Here is a 12,643-nt window from a genome sequence, read left to right on the forward strand (position 1 = left end):
CCCCTTAAATAGAAGGTTTAGTTCCTAGCTCCACCCCCTCAGTTCACAAATGATTAACCTTAAGTGACCTCTTCTATCTTATGAATGAGTCCTTAATTGATCAGTTCTAATTTCTGCCTGACTCAGAAGAGACAGAGCTATGGTCTCTTTTGAAGTTTTAATATGCAGTTAAAGGAGTACCACACCCACAGACTCAAAAAACATGTTTAAAACATCATGGCATGATGTTTCCTACACTTTAACAGCACTCTGGGATTATTTACAGGATTTTAAATATTTTTATATGTAATTCCAGACTATGACCACCTGGAGGCTGGCATATTGACGTGGTTTGGATAAATCAGGTTGCCATCCAGTATCCCAGAAATCGTTTGGCTCAAAAATGTTACATCATGCAGGCCTCCATTTGCCTAAAGTTCCTGTCATTTCATAGATGTTGCATGCGTACAAAGTACTGAGTAAAATAGAACAGTGTAAGTAACATTCCCTGCTGCTGGATGACTACTTAAAACAGAAACAGTGCAAATGCCACAGAACACACTCAAAGTGCTGTTTACTGCTGCTTTTTTTTCTAATTTAGTTTAAATGGCACTAATTTGTGAGACAATGAATTCCAGTCCATTTACTTCTCCCCTCCCCCATAACACTTAGCTTCCCTAGCTGTCAAAGTGCTGAGGGTAATTTGACCTGGTAATTCCATTGATTGGCAGATCTCAGCAGGGTGCTTGACTCATGTAATTTAATCTTTGCTCTAGCATTTCCTTTGTTAGAGGGGACATTTTTTGCTGCACTATAGCCATGGCCTTACTTGACTGCAATCACATCCAGTAAGGTCTTGCACCAAGGAGCTAAAGAATAAAACATTTATACTATTAACCAGTTTAGATCTTTATTAATTTAAGTGTTAAGGCATCACTTTCATGCTTCCACCTTGTTAAAAATTTGAGATTTACATGTGCAAAGTGTGTTGGTACGCAATGTTTGCCTTCATATGTTTTTACTCCACTGGTTGGTTTGCAAAAAAAATCTTTTGCAGTGTCCCTGGATTTCTCTTTGTTCATACAAACCACATTGCTATATTTTCCCCTTCCTTTTTCTTGCGTCCAGAAGTCGCTTATAACTACATTTTTTATTGATTTTTTTTTTTAAATAAAGGACATCAAGGTTAACTTACCTTGTATCAGATAATGGATGCCACTGCAAAGAATCACTGTTGAAATATTTGTGCATGGACAAAATCCCTTACTAAATCTATTTGCCAGCCTACAGTTCAATTGGTGCTATGGCTTTAATATACTGGTGTGTTTGCTCATACCTTCCAAATATCTCCACCATTACATACCAGTTTTGCAGTGTAGTAACCACCCGACATGCCCATACACCTTTAGCCATCAATATGCAGCTACTCCTGTTCATGTGAGTATGTGAATTCATTTTCAGACTTAAGGTGTGGAAGCTGCACTGAATAATTCTAGGTGCTTGTTCAGGTTTCACATGGTGCTTGCTTAGAGCTACTCTCATGTTAAGGCACTATGAATATGTTGCACTGCCACCTCTGATACCAGGGTAATGTTTTAATCTTTCTATTCCCGCACTGCACACTAGCAATATCTGGTGCAAATACAACAGAGAAGTATGCAAGTGATACACCACCTAAGCATCATTTGCCGTGCAGAATGTACAAGTATGCATACCAAATGTCTGTGTTTCCAAACATCGGTATTACTACACTAATACTGAATAAAATGAACAGCACTCAGGCTGGGGGAAGGACAAGGGAGCCATGACATCACAGAATGGGTGGGTCTTATTATTTTAGTTAGAATCAGATGATGGCTGTTGTGATGTCACTTTGGGCGAGAGAACTGATTAAAAAAAAAAAAAGTACCTGCACTGCCTGGCCTCGATGATGTCAGTAATTGGGCGACTCCAGCAAGCTTTATTCAAACGTGAGAGAATCATTTTGTAAGTGAAACCATCACAGTATGAGAAGGTAGGCTTCTGTTACAGAAGGTAAGGGAAATTACAAAAACTGTAAATGCTTTATTGTTGCTTTACAGAGGACAATGTAAATAGGGAGGAAAAGGGCCGTGAAGTTGAGGAATACATTAGTGAAACCTGTTGTACTCCTTTAAGGCAGAATGCAAGTAAAACACAAGGTAAAGAAAACAAACCACGGTATTCAAAATATAAAAAGGCAATAAAGTAATACAAAATACAACAAATAAAAGCAAACTAACCTTTCCTTCACAGCAAAGTGTAGCAGAGTCTGGATGAGCCTTTCTGGTAAAGCTCTGAAATGTTTTATTTTACCCCTTAAATAGAAGGTTTAGTTCCTAGCTCCACTCCCTCAGTTCACAAATGATTAACCTTAAGTGACCTCTTCTATCTTATGAATGAGTCCTTAATTGATCAGTTCTAATTTCTGCCTGACTCAGAAGAGACAGAGCTATGGTCTCTTTTGAAGTTTTAATATGCAGTTAAGGCAGAATGCAAGTAAAACACAAGGTAAAGAAAACAAACCACAGTGTTCAAATTATAAAAAGGCAATAACGTAATACAAAATACAACAAATAAAAGCAAACTAACTTTTTCTTCACAGCAAAGTGTAGCAGAGTCTGGATGAGCCTTTCTGGTAAAGCTCTGAAATGTTTTATTTTACCCCTTAAATAGACGGTTTAGTTCCTAGCTCCACCCCTAAGTTCACAAATGATTAACCTTAAGTGACCTCTTCTATCTTATGAATGAGTCCTTAATTGATCAGTTCTAATTTCTGCCTGACTCAGAAGAGACAGAGCTGTGGTCTCTTTTGAAGTTTTAATATGCAGTTAAGGCAGAATGCAAGTAAAACACAAGGTAAAGAAAACAAAGCACAGTATTAAAAATATAAAAAGGCATTAAAGTAATTCAAAATACAACAAATAATAGCAAACTAACCTTTCTTTCACAGCAAACTATAGTAGAGACTGGATGAGCCTTTCTGATAAAGCTCTGAAATGTTTTATTTTACCCCTTAAATAGACGGTTTAGTTGCTAGCTCCACCCGGTCAGTTCACAAATTATTAAGCTTAAGTGACCTCTTCTATCTTATGAATGAGTCCTTAATTGACCAGTTCTAATTTCTGCCTGACTCAGAAGAGACAGAGCTGTGGTCTCCTTTGAAGTTTTAATATGCAGTTAAAGCAGAATGCAAGTAAAACACAAGGTAAAGAAAACAAACCACAGTATTCAAAATATAAAAAGGCAATAAAGTAATACAACAAATAAAAGCAAACTAACTTTTCCTTCACAGCAAAGTGTAACAGAGTCTGGATGAGCCTTCCTGGTAAAGCTCTGAAATGTTTTATTTTACCCCTTAAATAGAAGGTTTAGTTCCTGGCCCCACCCCCTCAGTTCACAAATGATTAACCTTAAGTGACCTCTTCTATCTTATGAATGAGTCCTTAATTGATCAGTTCTAATTTCTGCCTGATTCACAAGAGACAGAGCTGTGGTCTCTTTTGAAGTTTTAATATGCAGTTAAGGCAGAATGCAAGTGAAACACAAGGTAAAGAAAATAAAACCACAGTATTCAAAATATAAAAAGGCAATAAAGTAATACAAAATACAACAAATAAAAGCAAACTAACCTTTCCTTCACAGCAAAGTGTAGCAGTCTGGATGAGCCTTTCTGGAAAAGAGACATTGAAGAGCTCTCAGATCATGTGGCCCAGGTAGGTATGACCCTAGCCCTGAGTATCATCCTGCTTTCACCCAGAATGATACCACAATATAAGGACAAAATGATTGACTCTTGGTCAGAGGCAATGGTGAGGCAGAGCATGACAGAAATCCTAAGAGAGCTCTAGACAGAGCACGTGGAGTGAACTTAAAGCTCAATCCTCAAAAGTGCAAATTCAGACTACCCAAAGTTACATATGTAGGCCATTTGTTTACAAGTACAGGCTTGAAACAAGACTTGTCCAAGCAAGTAGCCATTGTCTACTATTATGGCACACATGGATAACCCCAAAAAATTTGCTCCATTGCATGCTGAAAGACTTCACTTGCAGAATTTATTCCAAATGGCATCCTGATGATTCTAGATCTTCCAAATGGGGAACTGAATGTAGTCAGTAATGAAGATATGAGATCAAGCATCACTTGCCAAAATGAACTCTTTGCATCTAAGACAGAAAAAACAGTGGCATTCAGTATCAGAGCTGCAACCTCTTCAACTCTACACATGAGACAATGTGGTCTCTTCAATGCTTTATTCAAATCTGTTGGGTTGATACATATTCTGATTTCATCTGAGCCTTTTTTATGTGCTGCTACCATGGATGGCATCCATTTGGTAGGTACTGTAACTGGACAAATTACACCTTATTGCACCATTTTGTCCAACTGAGCTTTGACCTTATGCTGGTCTGACCACTGGACTGAAATCTGAGTAATTTCATGGACTGCTGGAAGTTTGCCCAATCTGTCATCAACATCAGCATACTCTGAAAAAATAGTATTGGTGAAGCTGGAACTAGGACATGTGCTTGTCTGGTGAGCTTCTTTGGTTAAAGAAAGCAGGTTCATTTTCAAACTGTCTCTGAGACCCAATAATGACTGCACAGATCTTTGAACCGCATAGAACAATAGGCTATAACAGCTCTATATAACAGGAAAGCACTACTGAGCCTTCAGTTTGAATTTCTTCACCTTCATAATTTACAAGTTTCGCACAACTAGTCACATTTATTTGTTCACCAGCTCTGACCCTTGCAAAAGTATCTGCAGACATGACATTACACTTTGAACCAGTGTCTACTTTAAGCTCGGTGGATTTACCATTGATCTGGACAGTACAAAACACTTAAAAAAAGAAATCTACTGCATCAATCTTTTCACCAATTACTGATACAGCATCTACATAGAAAGCAGACTGTTGCAGGTCTATTTGATTAACAGGCTTTTTGGAGTGACCCTTCTTTGTAACTGTATAAGGCTTACTCGATTTACAAAATCTTTGAAAATGGTTCCATTTCTTACACTTATGACATTCCTGACCAAATGCCGTGCACTTTTCTCTTCTGGACTCATAGTTAGCACCACAATTGTGACAGTTAACAATAAAGCTTGGTTTGGGTTTTGCTGATTCACTCTTATGCAGTACTGAGCAATGTCTGTTTTGGACTAGATACCCTTGGTTTTGCACTAAGCATGCTCCTTTAATTGAACTGTTCTTGGAATATGCTAGAGGGCTATGGGATTTACCTAGAAGTCCCACAGGGGCTGTTGCTGCCATGTGATTAGGCCTGCTTTTGCCTGTCACATGTTGCATGCTGTCTACTTGTGCTCTGGAGCCAACTGAAACCATGCTCATCACTAGCAAGCATATTTGTGTGCCTTTCTGTAACTTCATGAATCTGACAAATCTCAATGGCTTTACTCAGCATTAAATCACTATAACAAAGCTAATTTTTTCTCACAGCAGCATTATTAATACCACACGAGTCTGTCCTCTATCAATTCATCCTTTAAATCACTAAACCTACACATTTTAGCTTTATTTTTCAGGTGGTTAATATATGCTGTGAACGTTTCCCCTTGCTTTTGATCTCTCATGTGAAACAAATACCTCTCTAGTGTAACATTAGTCTGAGGGTTACACATTTCTCTCAATTTGGGCTTTAAACACTTGTAGTCTTCCTTGATTCAGCCTGCACAATAACACGAGTTTCTCCTTCAACTTCATACACTACTGGTGCATAGACAAATGAACTCTCTTTTTCAATGGCTTCTGACCCTGCTAGGTTCAGCAAAATGAATGCCCTGGTACGTGCATCTTTATCAGAATAAGTTGCTTGTATAAATATATTGTATTCTTGCTCAAATATTTTCCAGTTCTCTGCAATATTCTGATCAAACACAAGTGGTTGTGGCTTGCGAAATCCATCTGCCATATTGACATGTCTCAGTGAAAACTCTTGCAAATATGCACAAGCATACACAATTGTACATACATGTATACATGCGCTTGAAATTTATACCAGTACTTGTAACAACACAAAGAGCCTCTGTATAACTGAATTACATGTGCTTGAAATTTATGCCAGCACTTGTAACACCACCACAAGCCTTTGTATAACTGAATCTCATGAAATAAGTTTCATGGGCACTGCAATACTTTGAAGTCTCTTTTCTGTAAAGCCACTTGCCTTGAAATTATTTTACTATAGGAGACATTTATCTTGTAAAGGCAATAATGCTAAAGTCATTTATCATCATTTTATTCTACAAGCCTTTGCCTTGCAATTGCTTTAATGCCAAAGTCATTTATCACCATATTAAGAAACATTTCAAACTACTGCACAGTGTGAATAAACTAAGCAATAGAAGCTGAGGGAAATAAACATTTTGAAGTAACTGTACTTTCCAAATAACTATCTCGAAGCAATGGCACTTTACGAATGAACTGTTTCAAAGTAATTGCGATTTGCAAATAAACTGTTTTGAAGTAATGGCACTTTGTGAATATATTGCCTCGAAGTAATTAAAATTTGCAAATGTATTGGGCAGGAAAAGCTTAGAGTGAGAAACACCTCAAAATAACTGCACTTCTCGAATAAACAGTACATATCACACTGGAATTTCCCCAAAATGGCTGCACTTTGCCAAACAACTCTGCATAGTACAAGAGACACTTTGTAATGGCGGCACTCTGTGAGCAGACATACCCAGGCACAAGAAACTGTTTGAAAATGCCTTCACTTGACTGCACTTCAAGAAATAGTTGCATTTTGCACACAACAAACTCTTCGGAATTAATGCATAGTAATAAGCACACATGGTATGCACTTTTACACACTTTGAGATACTTCAGACAACTCTAGTTATATAATTCAAGGCTTCAGTCGAATGCGAAGTAGTAATCTGTACCCATCACAGTAATTCACCCAAAACACATGCAGTCACTTTTGCTTCATTTATACTCAATGTGTCCTTTTTTGCTCTTTGTATTATAGTTGTTTTGCTCATTGAATCTCTTAATGTGCCTTTTATGCCCTTTATGCCTTTTTGCTATATTTGTTTTGCTTATTTAATCTCTTTTCGTGCCCATTATACTTTCTTGTGCTTGTTTTAACTCTAAACATGCTCCCTTTAATTTAAACATGCTTGTTTTACAATTCTGAGGCAATTCTGAACTCTTTTTGTACTTTTCTAATGCTTGTTTTATCAAATAACTCTGTTTCAAAATTTCATCTGATTAATGAGCTCTTTTATATTTCTTGTTTGCTTAATAAACTTTTCTGTGCTATTCATTTGCTTAACAATACATTTTGTGCCCTTCTAATGCTCCATTTAACCTCTTTCAATAAATAAATAAATCATTTGTGTGTATTCTCTTTACCTTTAACTTGTTTCTGGCCCCTTTTTTTGCTCTCAGTTCTTTTAGTTTGCCTTTGCCATTACCTCTGCACCTCATGGCTCTGAAGAAAAGCCTTGGCCATCCTGGTTCTGACACCATGTCACTCGCCAGGTCAGGATAAAACAAGCAAGCATCATGGGTTCTTGTTCAAGCAGCTTTATTTTATGCATGCGCATCATAAATGAGGTTAGGTAACTAACTTATAAACAGATTAGCTATCATGCACATGGATGTTAACATTCTGGCTGCACCTTCAAAATGGCACTGAAGATAACATGTGCTTGGTATGTATATGCACACACAGATCTTGGAAATGCTTCTTAAAGGTACAGCACACCTGTTATTCTACAAACTGGATGCCATAAACAAACTATACTACAGAAGAAAGAAAATGTTACAGAAAAGAGGAAAATCCCAGGATGCAAAAAACTCCCTTACCAGCCTCAGGAAGAAGCTGAGATCCCCCATAAAATCATCCAAAGCTAGTTATGAAAATAAAATTGCCAAAGATTCCAAAGACAACCACAAGGCATTCTATAGTTATGCCAAGAATCTAAATGGCAATGCTCAGATATGCTCTGAGCTACAACAGAATGGCATTAAATATACTGATCCCAAGGATATTGCCAATATCCTGGCAGATCGATTTAGTGCCAACTTCACCCCCCTCTCACCCCCTAAAGGGCCCATTGCAATACCAAAATATTGCAAAATTCCGGTAATCACAGCCACACAGGTAGAAACCGCACTCTCCAAAGCTAAGAATACAGCATCCATGGGACCAGATGACATCCCGGGCTGTATGCTAAATGAACTACAAAATGAACTGGCACCTCACCTAAGTGTCATGTTTAATCATAGCCTCACCACAGGCTTCGTGCCCACTGAGTTGCACACAGCTGTAGCTATCCCACTCCACAAGGGGGGATCCACCTTGGATCCAGGGAACTACCGTCCCATCAGTCTGACGAGCTTGATCTGCAAGGGCATGGAACGCATTATCATGGAACTTATAAACATAAACATTGGCAACCTTCAAACACTGTACCCCACCCAGTTTGGGTTCGTGAAGGGCCAATCTTGTCTCCTTAGGTTCATAGGTTCATAGGTTCATACTAGGCTATCTGCCCTAGGGCATTTATAAGCCTAGCCAGAGTTGTGTGGCTTTCACCACCCCTTAGGTTGAAGAATACTATACCCATTAGTTTGCCGTGCCTCTGTCCAGCAGTGATACAGAGATGATCCCCGGGGTAAACCTACGATCTCCCATCCACTGGTCAAGATTCCTCTTGAACAGAGCCAGCGAGGTGCTCTGTCTCACATGGACCGGGATTCTGTTCCACAGCATAGGGAGTCTCTGGGTGATGAATCTGTCCCTCCAGCACATCCTATTTATATCTGTGTTGAGGTTTAAGTCTCTTGCTCTTGTGGCTCTGGTGGATTTGGATTTTTTGAGGTGGAGCATGTCCATTAATTCCGGGTTGGACATGGCCTTGTATGTCAGGCACAGGTCACCTCTGAGCAGATGGTATGTGACTGAATAGAGCTGGAGTTTCTTCAGTCGGGCAGCATATGGCATATTTTTGAGCCCCTTTATCCTTTTGGTGAGGAACTTTTGGGGTCTTTCCAATTGCTGCAGGTGTCAGGTAAGATACATTCCGAATGGGGCATTGTACTCAATCATTGGTCTGATAAGTGAAGAGTACAGAGGAACAATGACCTCCCTTGATCTGGATGTGAATCCCTTCATAATCAGGTGGGCAATGTAGAAGGTCCTCCTGACCACTTTGGCAATGTGAGTGTCAAAAGAAAGGTTACTGTCATCTTGGGTCCCCAGGTCCCTGATAACCTCTTCTGTGCTTAATGGATTGCCACCTATGTGGTAACTTGGGGTTACCTTGTTTTACCAAAGGGTATGACTATACATTTTTGGCGTTTAGCTTAAGGCCATGGCTCTGGCACCAGTTATCTGTTTCTATGAGACCTCTCTGAAGGATATCTGTGTCTGATGGATTTTCAACTATGGCCCAGTTTGCAGTCATCTGCAAACTTTGTCAGCTACAATCCTCCTATGTTTGCCTGCACTTCTGAAAAGTAGGTGCCGAACAAGAGGGGGCCCAGGACTGAGCCCTGTGGGACACCGCTTGTGACCAGCTTGGAGTCTGACATGGCACCAGCAACTCTAACCCTGTGGGTTCTGTCCTTGAGCCAGTTTGCAACCCATCTTGTGACATATGGGTTTACATTTAAGCTGGTGAGCTTTTCTATGATACTCGAGTGGGGTATTGTGTCGAAAGCTTTTGCAAGGTCAAGGTAGGCTGTGTGAACTGCCTTACCCTCATCAATGGCCTTGGTGACTGTTTCAAAAATGTCCACCAAGTTCAAGAGGCATGATCTGCCCTTGACAAAGCCGAATTGGGTAGGATCCAATGTCTGTAGGTCCCCTATGTCTTTATTTATGAGTTCCATTATGATCCTCTCCATAGCTTTGCAGACCAGGCTTGTTAAGCTTATGGGGCGGTAATTACCAGGGTCCGTAGAAGCACCGCCTTTGTGGAGTGGGACCACAGTTGCCGTCGCCACTCTTTGGCGTATCCTGTGGTAAGGCTAAGATTAAACAGCAGCCTTATGTGTGGGTTTAGTTCCTCATTGAGTTTGTGTAGCACACAGCCGGGGACACCATCCGGTCCCATTGATGCTGTGTTTTTAGCTTTAGAGAGAGCAGCTCTCACCTGGGCATTTGAGATGATTGGGAGGCTACACTCTGCTGGGATAGATATTTCTCCTTTTGGGGGGGAGGGAGGGGAGAAATTTTCAGTGAACCTGTCTGCCAGTATGTTTGCAATGTCTGTGGGTTCAGTGATTTTTGTATCATTTTGGACTAATTCTGAGCACATCTGGGAGTTTCCACCCAGATTTCTATAATAGCTAAAGAAGGCCTTATGATTGTCTTTTGAGTCCTTGGCAATTTTTCTCTCAAAGTTGGCCTTGGATGATTTTATGAGTGATCGTAGTTTTTTACTAGTATTGATCAGAGATGTCTTCCCTTTTAGGGATTTTGCTCTATCTTGTAGTAGCTTTCTCCTCTTGTTGTAAAGTTTGTTTATGGCTGGGGTCCACCAGATCGGGCACTTGCCTTTGGTGGAAAGGGTCTTGATTTTATTTGGGATTGCTTGATCCATGCAATCCCGGAGGTGCTCGTAGAAAGCATTTGTAAGGGATTCAGCAGCGTGGGTTGTGGTTTCCAATGGCTCAGGGGCCTTGAAGGATACCACACCAGTCTTAAGAAGTGTGAAGTTGGCTTTTGAGAAGTTCTTCACTGTGGTCTTTTTGTTGGGGTGGGGCGGGATGTGGATCTCCAGTGAGATTAGTTTATGGTCTGATCTCACCAATGAGGGATATACTTCGGTGTGGAGCATTTTGTCCCCATGTTTGTGATGATCAGGTCTAGTATATTTTCACCTCTTGTGGGAATGGTGACAAGTTATTCCATAGCATTTGAGTTTATGAACTCCAGGAACCTTTGGGCTAGGGTATTGGGGCTTGAGTAATGTTCCCAGTCTATGTTTGGGTAGTTGAAGTCACCCAATATGATGGTGTTTGGAGAGACATTTATACTCTCCAGTGTCTTCAGGAAGGCTGTGTGGGGTTCCTGAGTTTGAGAGGGTGGCCTGTAACATGCTACAAACTGTAGAGCAGGTTTGCCTATGGTTAATTGCACCTGAATGGTCTCTGATGCTTCGTGAGTTGCCACCAGCTTGGAGGTGTGGGTATCCTTGATGAATATGGATACACCCTCCTTTTGTGGTACGGTCCGGGTTTTGGGGCCGGAACGCATGATATGAGGTAAAACCTGATAGTGCCGGGGTGCTCTCAGGAGCCTTGAACCAGGTTTCAGTCACAGCACAGACATCGATGTTCTCCATACTGAGGAGGGCTTCGAGGGCATGCATCTTGAGATTTAGACTTCTGGCATTGAGCAGTATTACCCTTAGTTTTTTTCCATTATTGTTTTCTAGGGCGGTGGGTTTAGAATTTGAATCTTGTCTAAAAAAGGCACTATGGGGGTGGCAAGAGCCTTTGCCAATATCCGGAAACCCAGGGTGACAGGTGCAAGCCATCCCTAAGCAGCGTGGCTTGTCAAGCATGTCATTCCAGGCAGACAGACATTGGATCCCCTTAGAATGACTCCAGAAATTAAGCCAATTATTAAAACTGATCATTTTGTCTCTGTATTGTGGCATCATTCTTAGTGAAGGTAGGATACTGCTCAGGGTCAGGGTCATACCAGCCTGGGCTACATAATCTGAGAGCTCCTTTATGTCTCTTTTCATGTAGTCCAGGGAGGTACGTCTCAGGTCATTCACACCGGCATGGACAATGACTGAGTCATACTTGTACTTGCTGTGGAGTGACCTGAGTGCTTGTGTTATGTGGCAGATTCTAGCACCCGACAGGCAGCTTACTGTGACCCTCTCCTTGTTCAGTCTGGTGAGTGGGACGTCAGTGTGTCTGACTATGGAGTCACCTATGACAAGTGTGTCTGGCATTGTGTTTGGCCTTAAGGGCTGTGACTGATTTGCACACTGACTTTGTGATCTATGTGTTGCTTGTGTTATGTCATGAGGTGGCAGTTGTTTGGGTGTCTGCTTTGGAGGCCTCTGCTGTTTTGGTAGATTTTTGATCAGTGCCCCGGAGTATGTCTTTGTGTGTTTATGTGTTTGATTTGTAGTTGTGATAGTTCTATGTGAGACTGGGTTTATGGTGTGTGTGGTTACCTTCTCCTCCTGTCTGGCTTTGCCAGTCCTGAGTTGAGAGAGCTCAGCCTCCAGTTTGGCTATATAGTTGCATCTCGCATGTATTTGTGTTTTGTGGGAGGAGGAGAGGGTTGTCTGTGTACATGAGGCAATTGTAACATTGCCTCAATATTCCCAGATTCACCAGCTGAGCAGGAGAGGACACTAGCAACTGACCCTTTGACATGCTAGAAGAAATGAAAAAGTTTGCTGTGTAACTGAGTCAGAAAGGACCTATAGGGAAGTGGGTACTCAAGGGGGTTTTAAGCTAGTGAAGTACTTTGTATAATATAGAAGTGCTTTACCTGACTAAAAATGCTTTAGGAACAAGTGCTGAGCTTTACAGATAGAGAACAGACTGTTTAGATTACAAGTAGAGCAGTTCTAAGGGAAAAAATGAAGAGCAGACTTTACGGAGCCAGAAATAGTTTAACCTTGTTTAAAA

The sequence above is a fragment of the Protopterus annectens genome, chromosome 11.part0, assembly GCF_019279795.1.
Source record: "Protopterus annectens isolate FY-2018-M chromosome 11.part0, PAN1.0, whole genome shotgun sequence".
In the NCBI taxonomy this organism is placed as follows: domain Eukaryota; kingdom Metazoa; phylum Chordata; order Ceratodontiformes; family Protopteridae; genus Protopterus; species Protopterus annectens.